Raw genomic sequence first — 21,967 nt, 5'->3', positions numbered from 1 at the left:
GGAAACCAACATGATTTGAACACGCCAAATTTTTAGACAAAACCCATTTTTTATATTGAAATATTTCTTGTTATATGAGGTGTCTAATGCAATTGTCATATGACAATTGCAAATAGACACATAGTAATTTTATGTATAAGATACAAATAAAATAAATCGATGAAAATTCCTTCATAACGCGTTTCGCTATCAAGAAAATGAAGTCCGAATTTTGACTGGGTACGAATGCATCAAAGTGTATACAAGTTTAAGTGCTTGAGGAGTTTAAAGAGACAAGGCAAATTCCTTTCGTTTACTGTAAGCAGATTTACGGTCTAACTAACCGTATTCCCCTTCCCTCCACGTGCTTCGGTTCAATTTTCCGAATATTTCTAATTCGAAGACACTGAAAATCACTTATCAGAGTCACGTCAGTAATTTCCAAGAAAAGAGTATGTACACAAATGCAAAAAACATTATGCTTTACTTGCGTTGCACCAAGAACGTGTAGCTCGCATTCGATTTATTTTTCTGTGAAAAGGATTCTGATTGGTTTAGCTTTTGTAAGAAATGTTCTAGCTTTTTAAATAAAAAAAACCCTTTTGATTTCTGCTTCCTTTTAATTGTACTTTCTCCCTTAAAGCAAAAATTCATTTAAAATTTAAAGTCATACTAACAGATGTTCATAATTACAGAAATAAATGTTATAAAAAGATTCTTGCAAATGAAAACTATATTTTTGGTCTATCTTTATTGTAAACCCATAACAATAAATGTCTTATAATTCCTAATCTGTTGTAACCAATATATACTAAAGTATAAATTCATACAAGTAGAGTTAAGAACACATAAGAGCTTCGCATTTTTCCTTAAAGTGCAAAAAAAAATCCAATTTTATAACTTTAGCCAAAAACTTAAACTGCTCACTCCCGACCAGACCATAACAAAAAACAGAAAAGTCTACATACGACGATCGATAAACAATCGACTGGATTTTTACGCGAAAAAGCTAGATATGGTGCATCGTATCGTATACAAAAGCAGTTTCATTGGATTCAAATTCGCGTCGTTCATGACGTTTAAACAGCCTGCAAATATTAGCCCATGACTGAGCAAACAGGATCACGCAGAAACATGTGTTCCTTCTGTGACCGATGAATCTGAAATGAGATAAAATTTTTCCTGCGACAAGTTGGCTTTTCTAACGAAAGGAACACGACAGTACCGTGCCTTCGAACTCGTTTACAGTTTATAAAATACTTGTTGTGTTGACTCGAGAAAAGGATCCTCGATCGGCCACAATGGAATCCCTAAACTGCTTGGACGCGTCTACGCGCTCCCCATAAAAATACGTTTGGCGCTTTAGATCGGACGAGACCGTTCCCACGACACCCCGTGCGCCTCTATGGGAACGTTTTATTGGGGTGGTATTACTGTACGTGTCTGCACTTGCGCGCGTGCAGACGTACGCCCCTCGTGAATGTTGATCGTGACGAAAAACGTTAAATTCTTAACTAGCACCGCGGAACCTCGATAATTGCAGGAAGATAGAGCTAAAGTTAGGCCCCCGCATTCGTCGAGGTGATGTATTATATCTTTGTTTGCCAAGAATAATGCAACGGGCAAGTCTGTAAATTTATAGATTTCTAGGTATTCAAGTTCCACTGTGTTCCAGATAAAACAGACTTACGATCAGTGACGTGAAATGAAAAGGTAGATTATTTCAGACACTTTGCAAATAATGGAAATGTTTGAATAATGCTATAAAGTCTTTCACGATCAACTACCGTGTTTTTCTTCTTCTTCCGAGGCCGATAGATTGACTGACAATGTCTATCATTTTTATATGCTAGAATAAATAATGAAAGAGCAGACTGCAGACGAAAGGAAGAGCTGCGTAGCTTTTATTCAAAAATACACTTTTGTCTGGATAGAGGTATCAACTGAATATCTAAAGAGTATCTTAAACGAAGTATAAGCAAAAGGTTAGCGAAGAAATTTTTTACTTCGTCTTCGTTCCGTCAAAAAGTTTTAGTTGTTAAGAAATTAATGTGTTTGATATTTCTTTGCGATAATTGAGAAAAATTGCATTTGAGAATATCGATAAATTAAATAATTATATTTTTGAGACAGAAGGTAAATTTTAAAGCATAAAGAGTTACATTTACTATTCTAAAATGTAATATTCTAAATTAGTTAAGCCTTTGTAAAGTTACCGTCACCAACGTTACCAACGTCAAAAAGCGTCACCAGCAAATGCGTGTTTTTTAGGCAATGAACATTTTATAATTCGAGTAAAGTACTGGACAATAAAGAATCGAATAGATTTAAAAATTAAAATAAAAACTAAAATCATTGAGTTTTGTATTTTGAATTTCTATTTTTTAATAACTGCAAAAAAACGATTTCTATTTTAGTATATGGCTACAGGCGTACGACATTGATTGATGCAATGTTGCACAGTGTCTTTGTAATCAGTGAAAGACAATATGACACTGCACATTGGAGCATTATAAACACGTCACAATTTTTATACTTTCCTTCGTCACTCTGCGTTACTCTGCTCTCAATGTACGCCTAAAGTAAGAATTTACATTTTTCACTTTAAAGTAACCGTCATTTTATGAAATAATGAAAAATCGGTTGTGGTTCACAACTTTTACAATTCTTCTAATTTATTTTGAATGTCTGTTTAAAATAAGGTACAGATGCCTCACCAGGATACAATATTAATATTTTTAACACACACAAAATGTGGCTAATAAATATATTTGTTAGTGGAGAAATAATTTATTTAATTCCTATTTTTCCTTTTCCAAACAAATTTCTAATTTGACAATCTTTCTTTAAATTATCTTTCTCATTTTAATTATAAGCGCGTATAAGGACGATTTCCACAGCCATCAGATAAGTAAGCATAAGGGTTTTAAATTTTAATAGTGTTAAATTAAAATAGATTAAACGAATCAGTAATTATTATAAATTTTGTAATAGAACTATATTTACTTTGTATGTATCGTAAATAAGATACCCGCATGATTTTTATGGAAACCTTCAAGTCTAAGATTTCAAAACAATGTAATCTTGTAACTGATGGTATAAGTAAAACAACAATAAATCTTCATAAAAAAAAATAAGTCGACGATATAGTATTATATTTTTTCGTAAATTATTAGTATATCAAAGTACAATTTAAAACGCTTGAAATTGTCATTTTAATTTTGTCATGTAAAATTACTACCTTCGTAGCTTCGTTTACGAAACATCTTGTACAGATGATTTTGTTTAGGTTTGTCTAGGCTAGTATTACATAAATACATTCTCATGAAAACATCCAAAACGTGTTTTTCAAGTAATTACCATGTTTTGCTTACGCGTGTGATTAATTATGAAGATTGGTACAAGCATTTAGCTAGAATCAAATGAGCTAATAAACTATTAATTTATTACATAACTTCAAAGAGGGCACATTTTAATGTTAACTTATTATAAGTGAATTCGTAGAAAGCATGTGAAAATTTTTGTTTTATTTTAATGTAATCATACATTCTGTACTGTATTAGTCCATGCAGCTCAGCAAAAAATCATTAATTTAGTTGTACTACTTCGTTCATCAATACTTATTTTAAATCACACGTGGTAGTTTCTTGTGTAAAATAGTAGAAGGTAATAAGATGAACTGATTATTTTATTGAACGTATGATTTTATTAAGAAACTTGTGAAATAGGTCGACGCTAAGAAAAGATTGTAAGGAATGTAATGTGAAACAGTAAAGTAATAAATTTGCTTTAATGTTCATTTATATAATTATCAGATCTGAATAACCTTTATGCACTGGTTGAATTTAACACTTCAGCGATATATCTTGCTTTTTGTATACATATCACAGATGTATTACAAAAGTGACAGAACTCAAAAAGTATGTTTTTGAAGAGAAGCAAAGTACCATTCATGCGTTTAGGAGAAAATTATTTATCAAATAAAAAGTAGTTTCACTTAACAAAAGTTATCTTACTTGAGTAGTTAGTATAAAAAATAATTATCTGTTACTTGCATTAGATGATTTTCTTGTTATTATTTAAATAATTTGTAATTTAAATTTGGAGACTTCTTCGAATAAATTCTATAATTTTGATCTTTAATCAGTGAACATTTTATAATGAATAGAGGTGCATTTATCGAACTGATTTATAGCTATAATTCAAAAATCACGTTTTTCGAGTTGTGTCAAGTTTGAAGTACGTGTGCGATATGTTGTAAGTATATTGCTGCGGTATTAAAGTTATCATTGATGACTACTTTCACCTTGCCGTTAATTGAAAACAATTTTCTATGAATAAAATTAAATATTTTGTTAACCATTAAATACATATGCAATTTAAATTTATGTTAACTGTTGAATATGTACATTTTCACTTAGAAAAGGTCATTTAAACGAAAAGAACATTTCATAAAAGAAAAACCAAATTTACCTACGAATTCTCGAAACGCTTTCGTCTACAAAAAAATAAAACTATGTAATTTGTATAAGTACTTATATTTAGAACAACTTTTTAACCAACTCATAATTTTGGGTAGTTCAGACGTACGAATTAGGTGTGGTAGGCACCTGAATGTTCTGTAATTTCTAACAGTATTATTAATTTTTACAAGGACAGAAGATTGATGTTATTAAGCAGTAGCTGCACATTGTTAGTGTACATCATATCATTTCAAACAAACAAAAATTTGAATAAAATTTTAAGGAATAGTAATCGTGAACAAAATGAAATATCTCTTAGAATATTATTTCAAAATAATAAGAAATAAATAAAAATGCTGCTATTATGTCTAATTTATTCATCTAATAGAAGTAAAATGACAGGATATGTCACCTTTCCAAGTTTTGAGTATCCTCATCACACAAATTTGTTGAAATTTGTCGCAAAAGCAATCGTCTGGATATTTACTGTAAACACTTGCAGACTACTTAAGTAACAATATTTTTACATATTTTGTGATAACAAAGAAGCGTGTAAGCACAAATTAATAAAGTAGAAATCGATAGAGAAATCTAACAAACATGATACTTTATCTATTTAGACTGATTTAAATCAACGTATATTTGCGGAAATTCATACGTAGTTGGAAGCTTTCATGTGTGTGACAAGTTATCATACACGTTTAAGAAGCACATAAATGATTCGTTGATAACGTGTTAATGGTGGGTGCGCTACCGTAGTGTGGAGCATTAAAATATTCACATTGCATGATTGACTCAGGTGCTGCAAAATTACATTCTTATGTTTGACTAACTGAAATCCCTCATCAGAGCGTGTTCAAATAAGTCACCAAAATTTACACGATATATAAGCGAGAAACGATCTTTTGGAAATTGAGTGATTGCAATCAGGTTCTTGGAGGATACAACCATGGCGAAAGCCGTGTTCCTCCTGTGTTTTATAGTTGCCACAGTGTGTGTAAGTGAAACTATCGTTTTTAAAAGTGCTTGAAGTGATTGAAATGAAGCAAAAATTAAATAAAATCATAACAACTAGCGATTGTAATTATTGCCAAAGTTGTTGAGAAAACAGTGCTGAAACTAATAAGCTTATTGTGGTGTATTCTTACTGTTAAACGCGTACTTTTTTTATATCGAACGTAACAAGTGCAATATTTTTTTTTTTAATTTTCCTGTTGTCGGTGTGGGGATATTTCAAATACTTGTGAAAGGATTATAGGACATATTACGTGTTGATTTTAATGAAACTTCGTAAGTAAATCGAGAACTGAAAAATTGATCCTGTCTTCAATAATAAATATGTTTTTCCAAATATTCTTTCGCTCGATAGATGTGATAGTTCCACTGCACATGCTTATATAGTATGGAAGAAAATTTTGGATGTGTCAATAAATTTTTAAAATTTTTTAAATTATTCAGTGCAGTGATTCTTATGGCTATGTATATTCTAAAAATATTATCTTTCATCTTGTTTTAAACGTGTCTGCAAATAATTGTTAAATACATTGGTTAAATAATTGCAAATATTACTGTATGACCATTTAATAAACTGTGTAATATCTAAGAATTCATTAACTATCACGTTTATTTGAGCGACATAAAGTAATAATTCAGTGTTTATAGTGGAATATTAGTTATTTGACATCGAAAATTAAAATCTTCCATAATAGTTCATTTTTCGTTTTTAATTTGCTTCTATGAATATTTTTCATAATTGCACTATTTTAGGAGAAACCATATGATATAAATAATACAATACTAAATATCTATCCAATATTTTTCTCTTTGTAATTCTGATATATTGGTAGAAATTGCAAAGTATAGATAACAACAAACTTATCTTATAATTCCAACATTTTTTAAATACAATTTAGTATATATCAATGTTACTGTGTATTAAAGGTATATAACAAAGCATGTTATATTTTCATAATAATTATATAGTTAGTATTATGAACAAATATTATTTATTGTGAAACCTTAAAGTACAGTGGCAAAAATAAATAATAGACATTTAAAGGAGAGAATATCGATTTTATAAACGTTCCACTGTAATTATTGATATTATTATTTTATGACAAAATACACGGTTACCATAAAAGAAGTAGACAGTTTCAGCACTTTATAAAAAAAAAATCAGTTGAAAATGTTGAAACGCATTTAAATTGACTTTCAGAAATATTTTTCAGGTTTTGTTGTTGCTATAGTAGACTTCATCACCTGATTAGTAAACTAAAATAATTGCATTTGCAGTGAAGAAAGCGATTTCTGTTGTGTAATTAATTAGCAAGGAATAAAATATCGCATTGATATATATTGTGTGGATAATAGTTGTAAATTGCTAAAACAAAATATCAAGAATATCTATACGAATCGATTTAAAGTAGCGTCTCAATATCTTGAAAAGTTCTCGCGTTGTAAAATGAGAAAACTGCCTATTTCTTTTATAATATTAATAATGTACTTTAGATAGTTTGTATAAATAGTCAGAACTGGGTCAACTATTTTTCAGTTCTCTTTTTATTTATAATGTGTTGTTAAAATTCCCACGTAATATTTCCCGTGTATTTGATTTTCACATTAAATAAGAACGCTTTTTGCTGTTAGCGTATGTATACCGGAGAGGTTAGCTTTTGCCTTACTAATATTTCTAGCAAAAACAAATAATTTTTCTAACTTTACCTATAGCACGAATTAGAAGAAACTTTAAATGTTAAGCGCTAGCAAAAAATTACAATTTTAAAAAAATTAACTGTGAATATAGATAGATAAATAGTGTGAGAAGTAAAATTTAAACTTTAAAATTTTAAGCTAAACTTTCTTCTAATCACCATTATATTCTACACTTATTGTTTATCTTATGCTGAATGTTTGGGTTAAGCAAGGAATAGTTTATTGCGTTTCTATATTAAAAATGGGTTGAGCACATTGAGACAGAGTATTAATATTAAAATATGTATATTATCAGGTAAAAATTATCTTAAAAAGTCAACGGAAACATTTTCCCAAATCATTTCTTCATTCTCTAATATACATATAAGGTGTCCCAAAACTGATGACACGAGCGGAAAGGAGGTGATTCTACATGAAAAAATAAGTCGAAAATATATGTATAATTAACTTTTTTGATATCATGTTTCGTTTTCGAGAAATTTGACATAAAATGTTTTTATTCTATATTTTCATCATATTCTTTCATGTAGAATTACCCTCTTTCCGCTTGTCCCAACAGTTCTCGGACACCTGTGTATTATACATTGGTTTACTATTGTTAATTAATTCAAATAAATTGCAATTAAGCAGAGATTTAAGACACCGTCATAAAGTATTAAGTTCCAGAAATGTTTTCTTTTTCTACGGAAATTAGTAAGTGTTTAAAGAAAGCAGTAATTGTGATAGGTGTGGTAAACGCTGCTTTATGCACTCATTGCATTACCTGATTTATGATAATAAAACCTCTGAATGACATAAACAAGATAGAGTGACACATATTCATTTTAGAGAGAGATTTGTTACTGTGAATGACAACGTTATCTCGTTCCTGTATGAATTATCTGTCAAGGTGGCTGAAGTTAATGACGACCTTAATTGATTGTTACAGTTAAAGAATGCACAGAAATGAATAAAATAAACAAACGTATTATGATAAATTTTAATTTCCATCATTGAAATGTAAATACTAAATTTTATTTATTGTTTGATGAAAGTTCATGTTGTGTGTTAGAATTTAATGGTGCTAACTCTGATACTTTGACAAACAGTTCATACTATGTATATAAAGTACACTAAAAGCTTGTAATCCGTACTCAAAAACTTCACCTTAAATAGAAAAAGACAAACTACTCTTGGCAGAATAGTTTTTAACATCTATTTACATAGTCAGATTAATTGTTCAAAAATATATAATCAACTTCGGTTAAAATATTTTTTACACTCAGTGATTTTCGAAATACAAGACCAACCATATTTACCTTCACTTTGGAAGCACGTTTTTTAGTCATGTGATGTTATGTATAATTTGAGTTCGTAATTTGAAAAACGACGTACCCGTGAGATGACTTATCATGTAAAATTAATTTGGAAAAGCAAGTATCTCAAAAATCAGTGAAAACTGTTAACTTTGAATATTAATGTTTCTGTTCTTAAACATTATATCAACTACAACATTTATTCGATTTTGATATGGTCGAAACTCTAATACAGATCTTTGAAAACAATAAAAAACCAATAGAAAGATATTAAAAACAACGATACTTCAATGATTTCGCAAAACATTTCATCGCTTGATAAAACAAAAGCGCTTCCACCAACAGTTGCACCTTGAATAAATGAAACTTTATGGTGCATCCTTTATCACACAAACTCTACCTATTTTTGGATGTAGATATGTACAATGACAACTCCGTAATTCTCTTTTTACATGATTTTGATTTAACAAGATTTACAACAAAGATAGAGTTCCTCTTTTAAACGATTTATTGTGACGGTTTGTACCGATAACACGGTACAAACGGCATCTTTTCAGAAACGTCTATTTGAATCATTTAATTCTGAAAAAACATTCTCAATCAAGAAAAAATGTCGAGAACTTACATTTATAAAATATGATATAGGAATACATTTTGTAAACTAAAATCCTTATTATCTCCGAGAAAAACTTTATCAGCGTAACTACACAATATTTTCTTTATTTTATACAGAAAGTGTACAAACCCGCTTATGTGTAAATCATAGTCTTTTGCGTTTTTGTATTCTTGAATTCGTCATTTACTGCTTTCTTTATCAAAGATAATTTACTTTATATCACATACGTACCTATAACTGTGTTTATAGTTTAATAAAATAAAAAGTATGTTTACATTAATAAAGTCAAGTGCAGATTTAATTAAAAACTTTAATGTTTCGTTTGAAAATAACTAATTACTTATATTAGACTTCGATATCTAGAACAAATCTTCAATTTTTTTGTATACACGTACCGTATTCTTTTCATACAGTTTTTTGAAATATTCCTTTTTAGATTCTAAATAATTATGATGTAGCGCTGTCCAAGCGAAAACACCGCGATTATGTTAAGTCTGCCCCCTTCCCCTTCAACTGAGGGTCCTAACTATTGGGCAGCGCTGTTCAGTAACATGAAATTTTTAAAAACTTTTTCTTTTCAAATATTTTAGGGCGGCATAATTCCCGTTCCCGAAGAATTAGGAATTAATCCGATCGAGGGAATAATTAAACAATATGAACGATTTGCGATACAAAGAATTGAGAATGCAATTCAGAATACGAATGGAATTATACAAAATGTCGAAAATCTCATTGATCTTCACGTTGAAGAACTGGAAACGCTTGCCAATAGGACAAAGAAGCAAGCAGTCGTCGAAGTTCAGAAAATCTTGGAATCGGTAAGAATTTTCAAAACTATAGCTCTACTCATAAAATTTTGTTAATCCACTTTACCGAAGAAATTTCTTTACAATATGTTAGAGAAGGTAAAGAAAGTATTTCAAAACAATGAGAATAAATTAATCATATAAGCCTTCATAAGGCTTTGTTTTCCAAGTATGTACAAATAATGAATGAAATTAAAAAGTAAAAATGTAATTTTGGAAGCACATAATTGAAATTATAAGCAATTTTGTTAATGCTAATAAAAACGTATAATGTTGCTAAAGTTGCGTGAATAGGATATGTTTCTATACTTGTTTTTATAGATGCGTACTATATTTTAATATTGAATTTAAATAAGTCGTCACGCATATATATCATATTGTATCCCCTAACAGAATTGAGAAATATCTTCTACGTAATACATAAAACCATCATCTTAAATTTAGTGGTATGATATTTACAGTCAATTACAAATTTGCATGTAATTTAATTATTTGGGATGAAAGTAATCGACAGCTTCTCAGATGCTTTATCACTTAAAACTTCAACTAGCAGAACTATGAATAAACTTCTTTGTAGGGTTTTTTACTTTAAAACGCTCAAAAAGGTGTTGAAAATTTTATATCCTTTCTTTTTCACGCAAAACAATAACAATTATATATTTACAGGCTAATAGTAAAGTCATTATAATGAAGTCCATGGCAAGAGGCAAGAATATAGATGTATGTTTGAAAGAGTTGGAGAAATTGCAAGAAGCTGCATACAACGCTATACAAAGCGTTGCTGACTGTGTGGCAGAGAAAGTCAAAAATGGAATAGACCTTATTGAAAAGATCTCTTGGACACTAAAAAATATAACGGGATCTTTTGAAGGTATTGTGGAAGAAGCCCGCAGTTGCAATCAACCTGGGAAAAATTTCTTCGAAATAACTAAATGTTTAGATGCTGTGAGTACAAAGAAGATTTAATTTATTAAAACCATATGATATAGTAGATACAAATTAGTTTCATAGTTGTCTAAGAAATTTACAAGTCAGTATTATAGTAATAGATACTATTATAGTAGTGGAACGTCGATTATCTTAGAAGAAACAGAACTTATGTGCTGTAAATAACTTGTAGCACAGTTAATGTGGTAACGAGTCTATAACAGTACCAGAAATATTGTGTCAGACATAAGCACTAATTTTGTTAAAATTGCATATAAATATGCGTTTCAGAAAAAAATAAGAGGCCGATCTATATCTAAAAATGATTAATTTGGCATGTACTTTTTAATGCAGTATGCATACCTATGGTCGTCCAAATTGCATTGTTTCCTGTTATCTTATTATATATTCTCTTATTCGATTTTTTAACCGATTCTAAATATCTCTTATCAAAATACATTTATTTCCCCAATGGTTAAGATACTCGACGTTTTATTGTTCTCTCTTTCTCTCTCTCTCATTCAATGGCTCCCGTGTAAGAAAGAGGTAGAGAGTGTCGGTGGGGCTAGATTTGTCTCAACTGGGTATGCGTTGGACAGTTATAAAACATCAATAGATAGATGATTTCCTCACATATTCCTATAGTTTCTGAATATACAGGTTATTCGAGTACAGGTGAGGACAAATTTAAAGGGTAGACGTTAAAATAAAACGAAAATAAAAAATAACAAAATTATTGTTTTAAAGACTGCAAAGAGAAACAAACGAGTGGTGCGAACATATGCATACTTCATATTCAATCAATTCAATATGTTTTCTGAAAGTTAAATAATTTCACATTCTCAGTAATATCGAACAGTAAAACACTTTAACATGTTCGAAACATCGGTGTGTCACTCTTTCGAAATTGCAGATATATCATGCTAGCATAGCTTATACATCTTTCCTGTGTGTGACGTCATGTAGATGATTTTATCTTTGTCTAAAGGAAGTTATCTGAAGCCGCGTTTATAAGTATACGTTTATAAGTATATGTATGTATACGGTTAAGACATAATTAGTGCAACCTTAAATGTAATTTTGGCAGTCTCATAAAAAAGAATATTAATTATTTACAAGCTCATGAAATATCTACTACTGAGGACGTATTAAAAAAATCATGTTACTGTCAACAGGTATAGAAAAGGTGCGACTCTATTGAGGCAACAACGATTAACATCTTGTCGTTTCTTGTTGCTGCATGTTAGAAAAGGTTTCCAACCAATTATAGCTTATGGAAATTTTTTGACCACAATGAAGCAACACAATCCAAGAAACATTTGAATTTTGCAAGCTAGATTTGAATTTACATATGTACGTATAATCTAAATTCATTCCAGCGGCTACAAAATCGGACGACAAAACGCATAGACTGAAGAAACATTTGTTTGTATTGCGAATAGAAACCGTTTCAAATGGAAACAAGCAACAAGCAGCGACATTGTTACCAGTAACAGAAACCTGAAAAAATTACGCCAACAAGCGGTGATTTTTCAAGAAACATGGAACTGCAACAAAATGTTGCTTGTTGTTGCCTCAGTGGAGCCGCACCTTAATACTACATGTCAGAATTTGAAGAACTTCAGATACTACAACTGTTTACAAACAATCATAGAAACGCCATGATAATTTCTGTTACTTTTCTCGTTACGGATCAAGTTTTTTTGCGTATTATATTTATTTTATTATTCTATTAATTATAATATTATGAATATTATTATGCGAAATACCGTCCAAAATTCACATATTCATACATTAACCAACGATCGCTCCTACTAGTCTGGAGTGCGTTATAAGTCCTACAGTGCCACCTCCTACCCAATAATAACACCTTTATCATTATCGATTTTGAGAGCTCCATAATAGTACACTACAGTTTCCTATGCATGCCATCAATTATAAGAAAGTCATCTCAATATGTATAAAAACTGTATATGTATACGTATCATAACTGCAGTGCGAAACTCAATTTCTCTGATTAGTATTTCCCACCACCAACCGACTGGAGTTGAGCAAACACAACGGCATTATAAATTCCAACCAGTTACCATGAAATACCAATGAACTATAAATGATATTTACAATAACAGCCAAAAGGGAAACAACAAATTCAAAAAAAATTTTTACAGGCTGTGGCAAAAGCGGTTAACATCGCACAAGAAGACATACGCACAACAATAAAAGATATCTTACAAATAATAAATCAAATTAAGCAAGCCAAACGATCAACTGCACTGTGCGTTATAACAAAACTAATCCCATCTCTGACCAAATTAGCTGAATCAATCATACAAACTATACAAGCATGTATCACAAAAGGTAAGTTACAGCGGAAACAACCAATACGAAAACCAAAACCAACAGGTAAAACATTTACGTATATCAAACAAAACTCTATTCACGACAGAACCACCAATAACAACTACAACACAACCACCTACAACACAAGAGCCATGTGATGACAATGCCACGACTGAAGCGCCAACTACTACAGACGAGCCATGTGACGAATCCACGCCAACGGAGGCACCTACTACCACATCTCAAAAGCCTACGCCCTCAACACAACCACCAACCAGCAGTTCGTCTCAGGTACCTACTACCACATCTGAAAAGCCTACGCCCTCAACACAGCCACCAACAAGCAGTTCATCTCAGGCACCTACTACCACAGAGGAGCCATGTGACGAATCCACGCCGACGGAGGCACCTACTAAAACATCTATAAAGCCTACGCCCTCAACACAGCCACCAACCAGCAGTTCATCTCAGGCACCTACTACAACATCTGAAAAGCCTACGCCCTCAACACAACCACCAACCAGCAGTTCATCGCAGGCACCTACTACCACAGAGGAGCCATGTGACGAATCCACGCCGACGGAGGCACCTACTACAACATCTGAAAAGCCTACGCCCTCAACACAACCACCAACCAGCAGTTCATCGCAGGCACCTACTACCACATCTGAAAAGCCTACGCCCTCAACACAGCCACCAACAAGCAGTTCATCTCAGGCACCTACTACCACAGAGGAGCCATGTGACGAATCCACGCCGACGGAGGCACCTACTACAACATCTATAAAGCCTACCCCATCAACCCAACCACCAACCAGCAGTTCATCTCAGGCACCTACTACCACATCTGAGAAGCCAACGCCCTCAACGCAACCACCAACAAGCAGTTCATCTCAGGCACCAACTACCACATCTGAAAAGCCTACGCCCTCAACACAGCCACCAACAAGCAGTTCATCTCAGGCACCTACTACCACAGAGGAGCCATGTGACGAATCCACGCCGACGGAGGCACCTACTAAAACATCTATAAAGCCTACGCCCTCAACACAGCCACCAACCAGCAGTTCATCTCAGGCACCTACTACAACATCTGAAAAGCCTACGCCCTCAACACAACCACCAACCAGCAGTTCATCGCAGGCACCTACTACCACAGAGGAGCCATGTGACGAATCCACGCCGACGGAGGCACCTACTACAACATCTGAAAAGCCTACGCCCTCAACACAACCACCAACCAGCAGTTCATCGCAGGCACCTACTACCACATCTGAAAAGCCTACGCCCTCAACACAGCCACCAACAAGCAGTTCATCTCAGGCACCTACTACCACAGAGGAGCCATGTGACGAATCCACGCCGACGGAGGCACCTACTACAACATCTATAAAGCCTACCCCATCAACCCAACCACCAACCAGCAGTTCATCTCAGGCACCTACTACCACATCTGAGAAGCCAACGCCCTCAACGCAACCACCAACCAGCAGTTCGTCTAAGGCACCTACTACCACATCTCAAAAGCCTACGCCCTCAACACAGCCACCAACCAGCAGTTCGTCTCAGGCACCTACTACCACATCTGAAAAGCCTACGCCCTCAACACAGCCACCAACAAGCAGTTCATCGCAGGGACCTACTACCACATCTGAAAAGCCTACGTCGTCAACACAGCCACCAACAAGCAGTTCATCTCAGGCACCTACTACCACAGAGGAGCCATGTGACGAATCCACGCCGACGGAGGCACCTACTACAACATCTATAAAGCCTACCCCATCAACCCAACCACCAACCAGCAGTTCATCTCAGGCACCTACTACCACATCTGAGAAGCCAACGCCCTCAACGCAACCACCAACAAGCAGTTCATCTCAGGCACCAACTACCACATCTCAAAAGCCTACGCCCGCAACACAACCACCAACAAGCAGTTCATCTCAGGCACCTACAACCACAGAGGAGCCGTGTGACGAATCCACGCCTACGGAGGGGCCTTCTACACCATCTATAAAGCCTACCCCATCAACCCAACCACCAACCAGCAGTTCATCTCAGGCACCTACTACCACATCTGAGAAGCCAACGCCCTCAACGCAACCACCAACCAGCAGTTCGTCTAAGGCACCTACTACCACATCTCAAAAGCCTACGCCCTCAACACAGCCACCAACCAGCAGTTCGTCTCAGGCACCTACTACCACATCTGAAAAGCCTACGCCCTCAACGCAACCACCAACCAGCAGTTCGTCTAACGCACCTACTACCACATCTGAAAAGCCTACACCCTCAACACAACCACCCACAAGCAGTTCATCTCAGCCACCTACTACCACAGAGGAGCCATGTGACGAATCCACGCCGACGGAGACACCTACTACAACATCTGAAAAGCCTACGCCATCAACACAGCCACCAACCAGCAGTTCATCTCAGGCACCTACTACCACATCTGAGAAGCCAACGCCCTCAACGCAACCACCAACAAGCAGTTCATCTCAGGCACCAACTACCACATCTCAAAAGCCTACGCCCTCAACACAGCCACCAACAAGCAGTTCATCGCAGGCACCTACTACCACATCTGAAAAGCCTACGCCGTCAACACAGCCACCAACAAGCAGTTCATCTCAGGCACCTACTACAACATCTGAAAAGCCAACGCCCTCAACGCAGCCACCAACAAGCAGTTCATCTCTGGCACCTACAACCACAGAGGAGCCGTGTGACGAATCCACGCCGACGGAGGCACCTACTACCACATCTGAAAAGCCAACGCCCTCAACGCAACCACCAACCAGCAGTTCGTCTAAGGCACCTACTACCACATCTGAAAAGCCAACGCCCTCAACGCAACCACCAACCAGCAGTTCGTCTAAGGCACCTACTACAACATCTGAAAAGCCAACGCCCTCAACACAACCACCAACAAGCAGTTCATCTCAGGCACCAACTACCACATCTCAAAAGCCTACGCCCTCAACACAGCCACCAACAAGCAGTTCATCGCAGGCACCTACTACCACATCTGAAAAGCCTACGCCGTCAACACAGCCACCAACAAGCAGTTCATCTCAGGCACCTACTACAACATCTGAAAAGCCAACGCCCTCAACGCAGCCACCAACAAGCAGTTCATCTCTGGCACCTACAACCACAGAGGAGCCGTGTGACGAATCCACGCCGACGGAGGCACCTACTACCACATCTGAAAAGCCAACGCCCTCAACGCAACCACCAACCAGCAGTTCGTCTAAGGCACCTACTACCACATCTGAAAAGCCAACGCCCTCAACGCAACCACCAACCAGCAGTTCGTCTAAGGCACCTATTACAACATCTGAAAAGCCAACGCCCTCAACACAACCACCAACAAGCAGTTCATCTCAGGCACCAACTACCACATCTCAAAAGCCAACGCCCTCAACACAACCACCAACAAGCAGTTCATCTCAGGCACCTACAACCACAGAGGAGCCGTGTGACGAATCCACGCCTACGGAGGGGCCTTCTACATCATCTGAAAAGCCTACGAACTCAACACAGCCACCAACCAGCAGTTCGTCTAAGGCACCTACTACCACATCTCAAAAGCCTACGCCCTCAACACAACCACCAACAGGCAGTTCATCTCAGACACCTACAACCACAGAGGAGCCGTGTGACGAATCCACGCCTACGGAGGGGCCTTCTACATCATCTGAAAAGCCTACGAACTCAACACAGCCACCAGCCAGCAGTTCATCTCAGGCATCTACAACCACATCTGAAAAGCCAACGGCCTCAACGCAACCACCAACCAGCAGTTCGTCTAAGGCACCTACTACCACGTCTGAAAAGCCAACTCCCTCAACGCAACCACCAACCACCAGTTCGTCTAAGGCACCTACTACCACATCTGAAAAGCCTACACCCTCAACACAACCACCCACAAGCAGTTCATCTCAGGCACCTACTACCACAGAGGAGCCATGTGACGAATCCACGCCGACGGAAACACCTACTACAACATCTGAAAAGCCTACGCCATCAACACAGCCACCAACCAGCAGTTCATCTCAGGCACCTACTACAACATCTGAAAAGCCTACGCCCTCAACACAGCCACCAACAAGTAGTTCATCTCAGGCACCTACTACCACAGAGGAGCCATGTGACGAATCCACGCCGACGGAGGCACCTACTACAACATCTATAAATCCTACCCCATCAACCCAACCACCAACCAGCAGTTCATCTCAGGCACCTACTACCACATCTGAGAAGCCAATGCCCTCAACGCAACCACCAACCAGCAGTTCGTCTAAGGCACCTACAACCACATCTGAAAAGCCAACGCCCTCAACGCAACCACCAACAAGCAGTTCATCTCAGGCACCTACTACAACATCTGAAAAGCCTACGCCCTCAACACAGCCACCAACAAGTAGTTCATCTCAGGCACCTACTACCACAGAGGAGCCATGTGACGAATCCACGCCGACGGAGGCACCTACTACAACATCTATAAATCCTACCCCATCAACCCAACCACCAACCAGCAGTTCATCTCTGGCACCTACTACCACATCTCAAAAGCCTACGCCCTCAACACAACCACCAACAAGCAGTTCATCTCAGGCACCTACAACCACAGAGGAGCCGTGTGACGAATCCACGCCTACGGAGGAGCCTTCTACACCATCTGAAAAGCCTACGAACTCAACACAGCCACCAACCAGCAGTTCATCTCAGGCATCTACAACCACATCTGAAAAGCCAACGCCCTCAACGCAACCACCAACCAGCAGTTCGTCTAAGGCACCTACTACCACATCTCAAAAGCCTACGCCCTCAACACAACCACCAACAAGCAGTTCATCTCAGGCACCTACTACAACATCTGAAAAGCCAACGCCCTCAACGCAACCACCAACCAGCAGTTCGTCTAACGCACCTACTACCTCATCTGAGAAGCCAACGCCCTCAACGCAACCACCAACAAGCAGTTCATCTCAGGCACCAACTACAACAACTCAAAAGCCTACGCCCTCAACACAACCACCAACAAGCAGTTCATCTCAGGCACCTACAACCACAGAGGAGCCGTGTGACGAATCCACGCCTACGGAGGGGCCTTCTACACCATCTGAAAGGCCTACGAACTCAACACAGCCACCAACCAGCAGTTCATCTCAGGCATCTACAACCACTTCTGAAAAGCCAACGCCCTCAACGCAGCCACCAACAAGCAGTTCATCTCTGGCACCTACAACCACAGAGGAGCCGTGTGACGAATCCACGCCGACGGAGGCACCTACTACCACATCTGAAAAGCCAACGCCCTCAACGCAACCACCAACCAGCAGTTCGTCTAAGGCACCTACTACCACATCTGAAAAGCCAACGCCCTCAACGCAACCACCAACCAGCAGTTCGTCTAAGGCACCTACTACAACATCTGAAAAGCCAACGCCCTCAACACAACCACCAACAAGCAGTTCATCTCAGGCACCAACTACCACATCTCAAAAGCCAACGCCCTCAACACAACCACCAACAAGCAGTTCATCTCAGGCACCTACAACCACAGAGGAGCCGTGTGACGAATCCACGCCTACGGAGGGGCCTTCTACATCATCTGAAAAGCCTACGAACTCAACACAGCCACCAACCAGCAGTTCATCTCAGGCACCTACAACGACATCTGAAAAGCCAACGCCCTCAACGCAACCACCAACCAGCAGTTCGTCTAAGGCACCAACAACCACATCTCAAAAGCCTACGCCCTCAACACAACCACCAACAAGCAGTTCATCTCAGGCACCTACAACCACATCTGAAAAGCCAACGCCCTCAACGCAACCACCAACCAGCAGTTCGTCTAAGGCACCAACTACCACATCTCAAAAGCCTACGCCCTCAACACAACCACCAACAAGCAGTTCATCTCAGGCACCTACAACCACAGAGGAGCCGTGTGACGAATCCACGCCTACGGAGGGGCCTTCTACATCATCTGAAAAGCCTACGAACTCAACACAGCCACCAACCAGCAGTTCGTCTAAGGCACCTACTACCACATCTCAAAAGCCTACGCCCTCAACACAACCACCAACCAGCAGTTCGTCTAAGGCACCTACTACCACATCTGAAAAGCCTACACCCTCAACACAACCACCAACAAGCAGTTCATCTCAGGCACCTACTACCACAGAGGAGCCATGTGACGAATCCACGCCGACGGAGGCACCTACTACAACATCTATAAATCCTACCCCATCAACCCAACCACCAACCAGCAGTTCATCTCAGGCACCTACTACCACATCTGAGAAGCCAACGCCCTCAACGCAACCACCAACCAGCAGTTCGTCTAAGGCACCTACAACCACATCTGAAAAGCCAACGCCCTCAACGCAACCACCAACAAGCAGTTCATCTCAGGCACCAACTACCACATCTCAAAAGCCTACGCCCTCAACACAACCACCAACAAGCAGTTCATCTCAGGCACCTACAACCACAGAGGAGCCGTGTGACGAATCCACGCCTACGGAGGGGCCTTCTACATCATCTGAAAAGCCTACGCCCTCAACACAACCACCAACCAGCAGTTCGTCTAAGGCACCTACTACCACGTCTGAAAAGCCAACGCCCTCAACGCAACCACCAACCAGCAGTTCGTCTAAGGCACCTACTACCACATCTGAAAAGCCTACACCCTCAACACAACCACCCACAAGCAGTTCATCTCAGGCACCTACTACCACAGAGGAGCCATGTGACGAATCCACGCCGACGGAGACACCTACTACAACATCTGAAAAGCCTACGCCATCAACACAGCCACCAACCAGCAGTTCATCTCAGGCACCTACTACAACATCTGAAAAGCCTACGCCCTCAACACAGCCACCAACAAGTAGTTCATCTCAGGCACCTACTACCACAGAGGAGCCATGTGACGAATCCACGCCGACGGAGGCACCTACTACAACATCTATAAATCCTACCCCATCAACCCAACCACCAACCAGCAGTTCATCTCAGGCACCTACTACCACATCTGAGAAGCCAACGCCCTCAACGCAACCACCAACCAGCAGTTCGTCTAAGGCACCTACAACCACATCTGAAAAGCCAACGCCCTCAACGCAACCACCAACAAGCAGTTCATCTCAGGCACCAACTACCACATCTCAAAAGCCTACGCCCTCAACACAACCACCAACAAGCAGTTCATCTCAGGCACCTACAACCACAGAGGAGCCGTGTGACGAATCCACGCCTACGGAGGGGCCTTCTACATCATCTGAAAAGCCTACGAACTCAACACAGCCACCAACCAGCAGTTCATCTCAGGCACCTACAACGACATCTGAAAAGCCAACGCCCTCAACGCAACCACCAACCAGCAGTTCGTCTAAGGCACCAACTACCACATCTCAAAAGCCTACGCCCTCAACACAACCACCAACAAGCAGTTCATCTCAGGCACCTACAACCACAGAGGAGCCGTGTGACGAATCCACGCCTACGGAGGGGCCTTCTACATCATCTGAAAAGCCTACGAACTCAACACAGCCACCAACCAGCAGTTCGTCTAAGGCACCTACTACCACATCTCAAAAGCCTACGCCCTCAACACAACCACCAACCAGCAGTTCGTCTAAGGCACCTACTACCACATCTCAAAAGCCTACGCCCTCAACACAACCACCAACAAGCAGTTCATCTCAGGCACCTACTACCACAGATGAGCCATGCGAGGAATCCACGCCGACGGAGACACCTACTACAACATCTGAAAAGCCTACGCCATCAACACAGCCGCCAACCAGCAGTTCATCTCAGGCACCTACTACAACATCTGAAAAGCCAACGCCCTCGACGCAACCACCTACGGGCAGTTCGTCTAAGGCACCTACTACCACATCTCAAAAGCCTACGCCGTCAACACAACCGCCAACAAGCAGTTCATCTCAGGCACCTACAACCACAGAGGAGCCGTGTGACGAATCCACGCCTACGGAGGGGCCTTCTACACCATCTGAAAGGCCTACGAAGTCAACACAGCCACCAACCAGCAGTTCATCTCAGGCATCTACAACCACTTCTGAAAAGCCAACGCCCTCAACGCAGCCACCAACAAGCAGTTCATCTCTGGCACCTACAACCACAGAGGAGCCGTGTGACGAATCCACGCCGACGGAGGCACCTACTACCACATCTGAAAAGCCAACGCCCTCAACGCAACCACCAACCAGCAGTTCGTCTAAGGCACCTACTACCACATCTGAAAAGCCAACGCCCTCAACGCAACCACCAACCAGCAGTTCGTCTAAGGCACCTACTACAACATCTGAAAAGCCAACGCCCTCAACACAACCACCAACAAGCAGTTCATCTCAGGCACCAACTACCACATCTCAAAAGCCAACGCCCTCAACACAACCACCAACAAGCAGTTCATCTCAGGCACCTACAACCACAGAGGAGCCGTGTGACGAATCCACGCCTACGGAGGGGCCTTCTACATCATCTGAAAAGCCTACGAACTCAACACAGCCACCAACCAGCAGTTCATCTCAGGCACCTACAACGACATCTGAAAAGCCAACGCCCTCAACGCAACCACCAACCAGCAGTTCGTCTAAGGCACCAACAACCACATCTCAAAAGCCTACGCCCTCAACACAACCACCAACAAGCAGTTCATCTCAGGCACCTACAACCACATCTGAAAAGCCAACGCCCTCAACGCAACCACCAACCAGCAGTTCGTCTAAGGCACCAACTACCACATCTCAAAAGCCTACGCCCTCAACACAACCACCAACAAGC

General features: G+C 39.1%; 1 protein-coding gene across 2 annotated transcripts in view; it reads right to left on the bottom strand.

Moving 5' to 3' along the window:
* Numb (NUMB endocytic adaptor protein) overlaps positions 1-21,967 on the bottom strand; it is a 102,754-nt gene that overhangs the window by 51,285 nt on the left and 29,502 nt on the right. The gene's annotated exons all lie outside the window — the stretch shown is intronic.

This window comes from Calliopsis andreniformis, chromosome 12, assembly GCF_051401765.1.
Source record: "Calliopsis andreniformis isolate RMS-2024a chromosome 12, iyCalAndr_principal, whole genome shotgun sequence".
In the NCBI taxonomy this organism is placed as follows: Eukaryota; Metazoa; Arthropoda; class Insecta; order Hymenoptera; family Andrenidae; genus Calliopsis; species Calliopsis andreniformis.
This window is presented reverse-complemented; position numbering and strand designations above follow the sequence as displayed.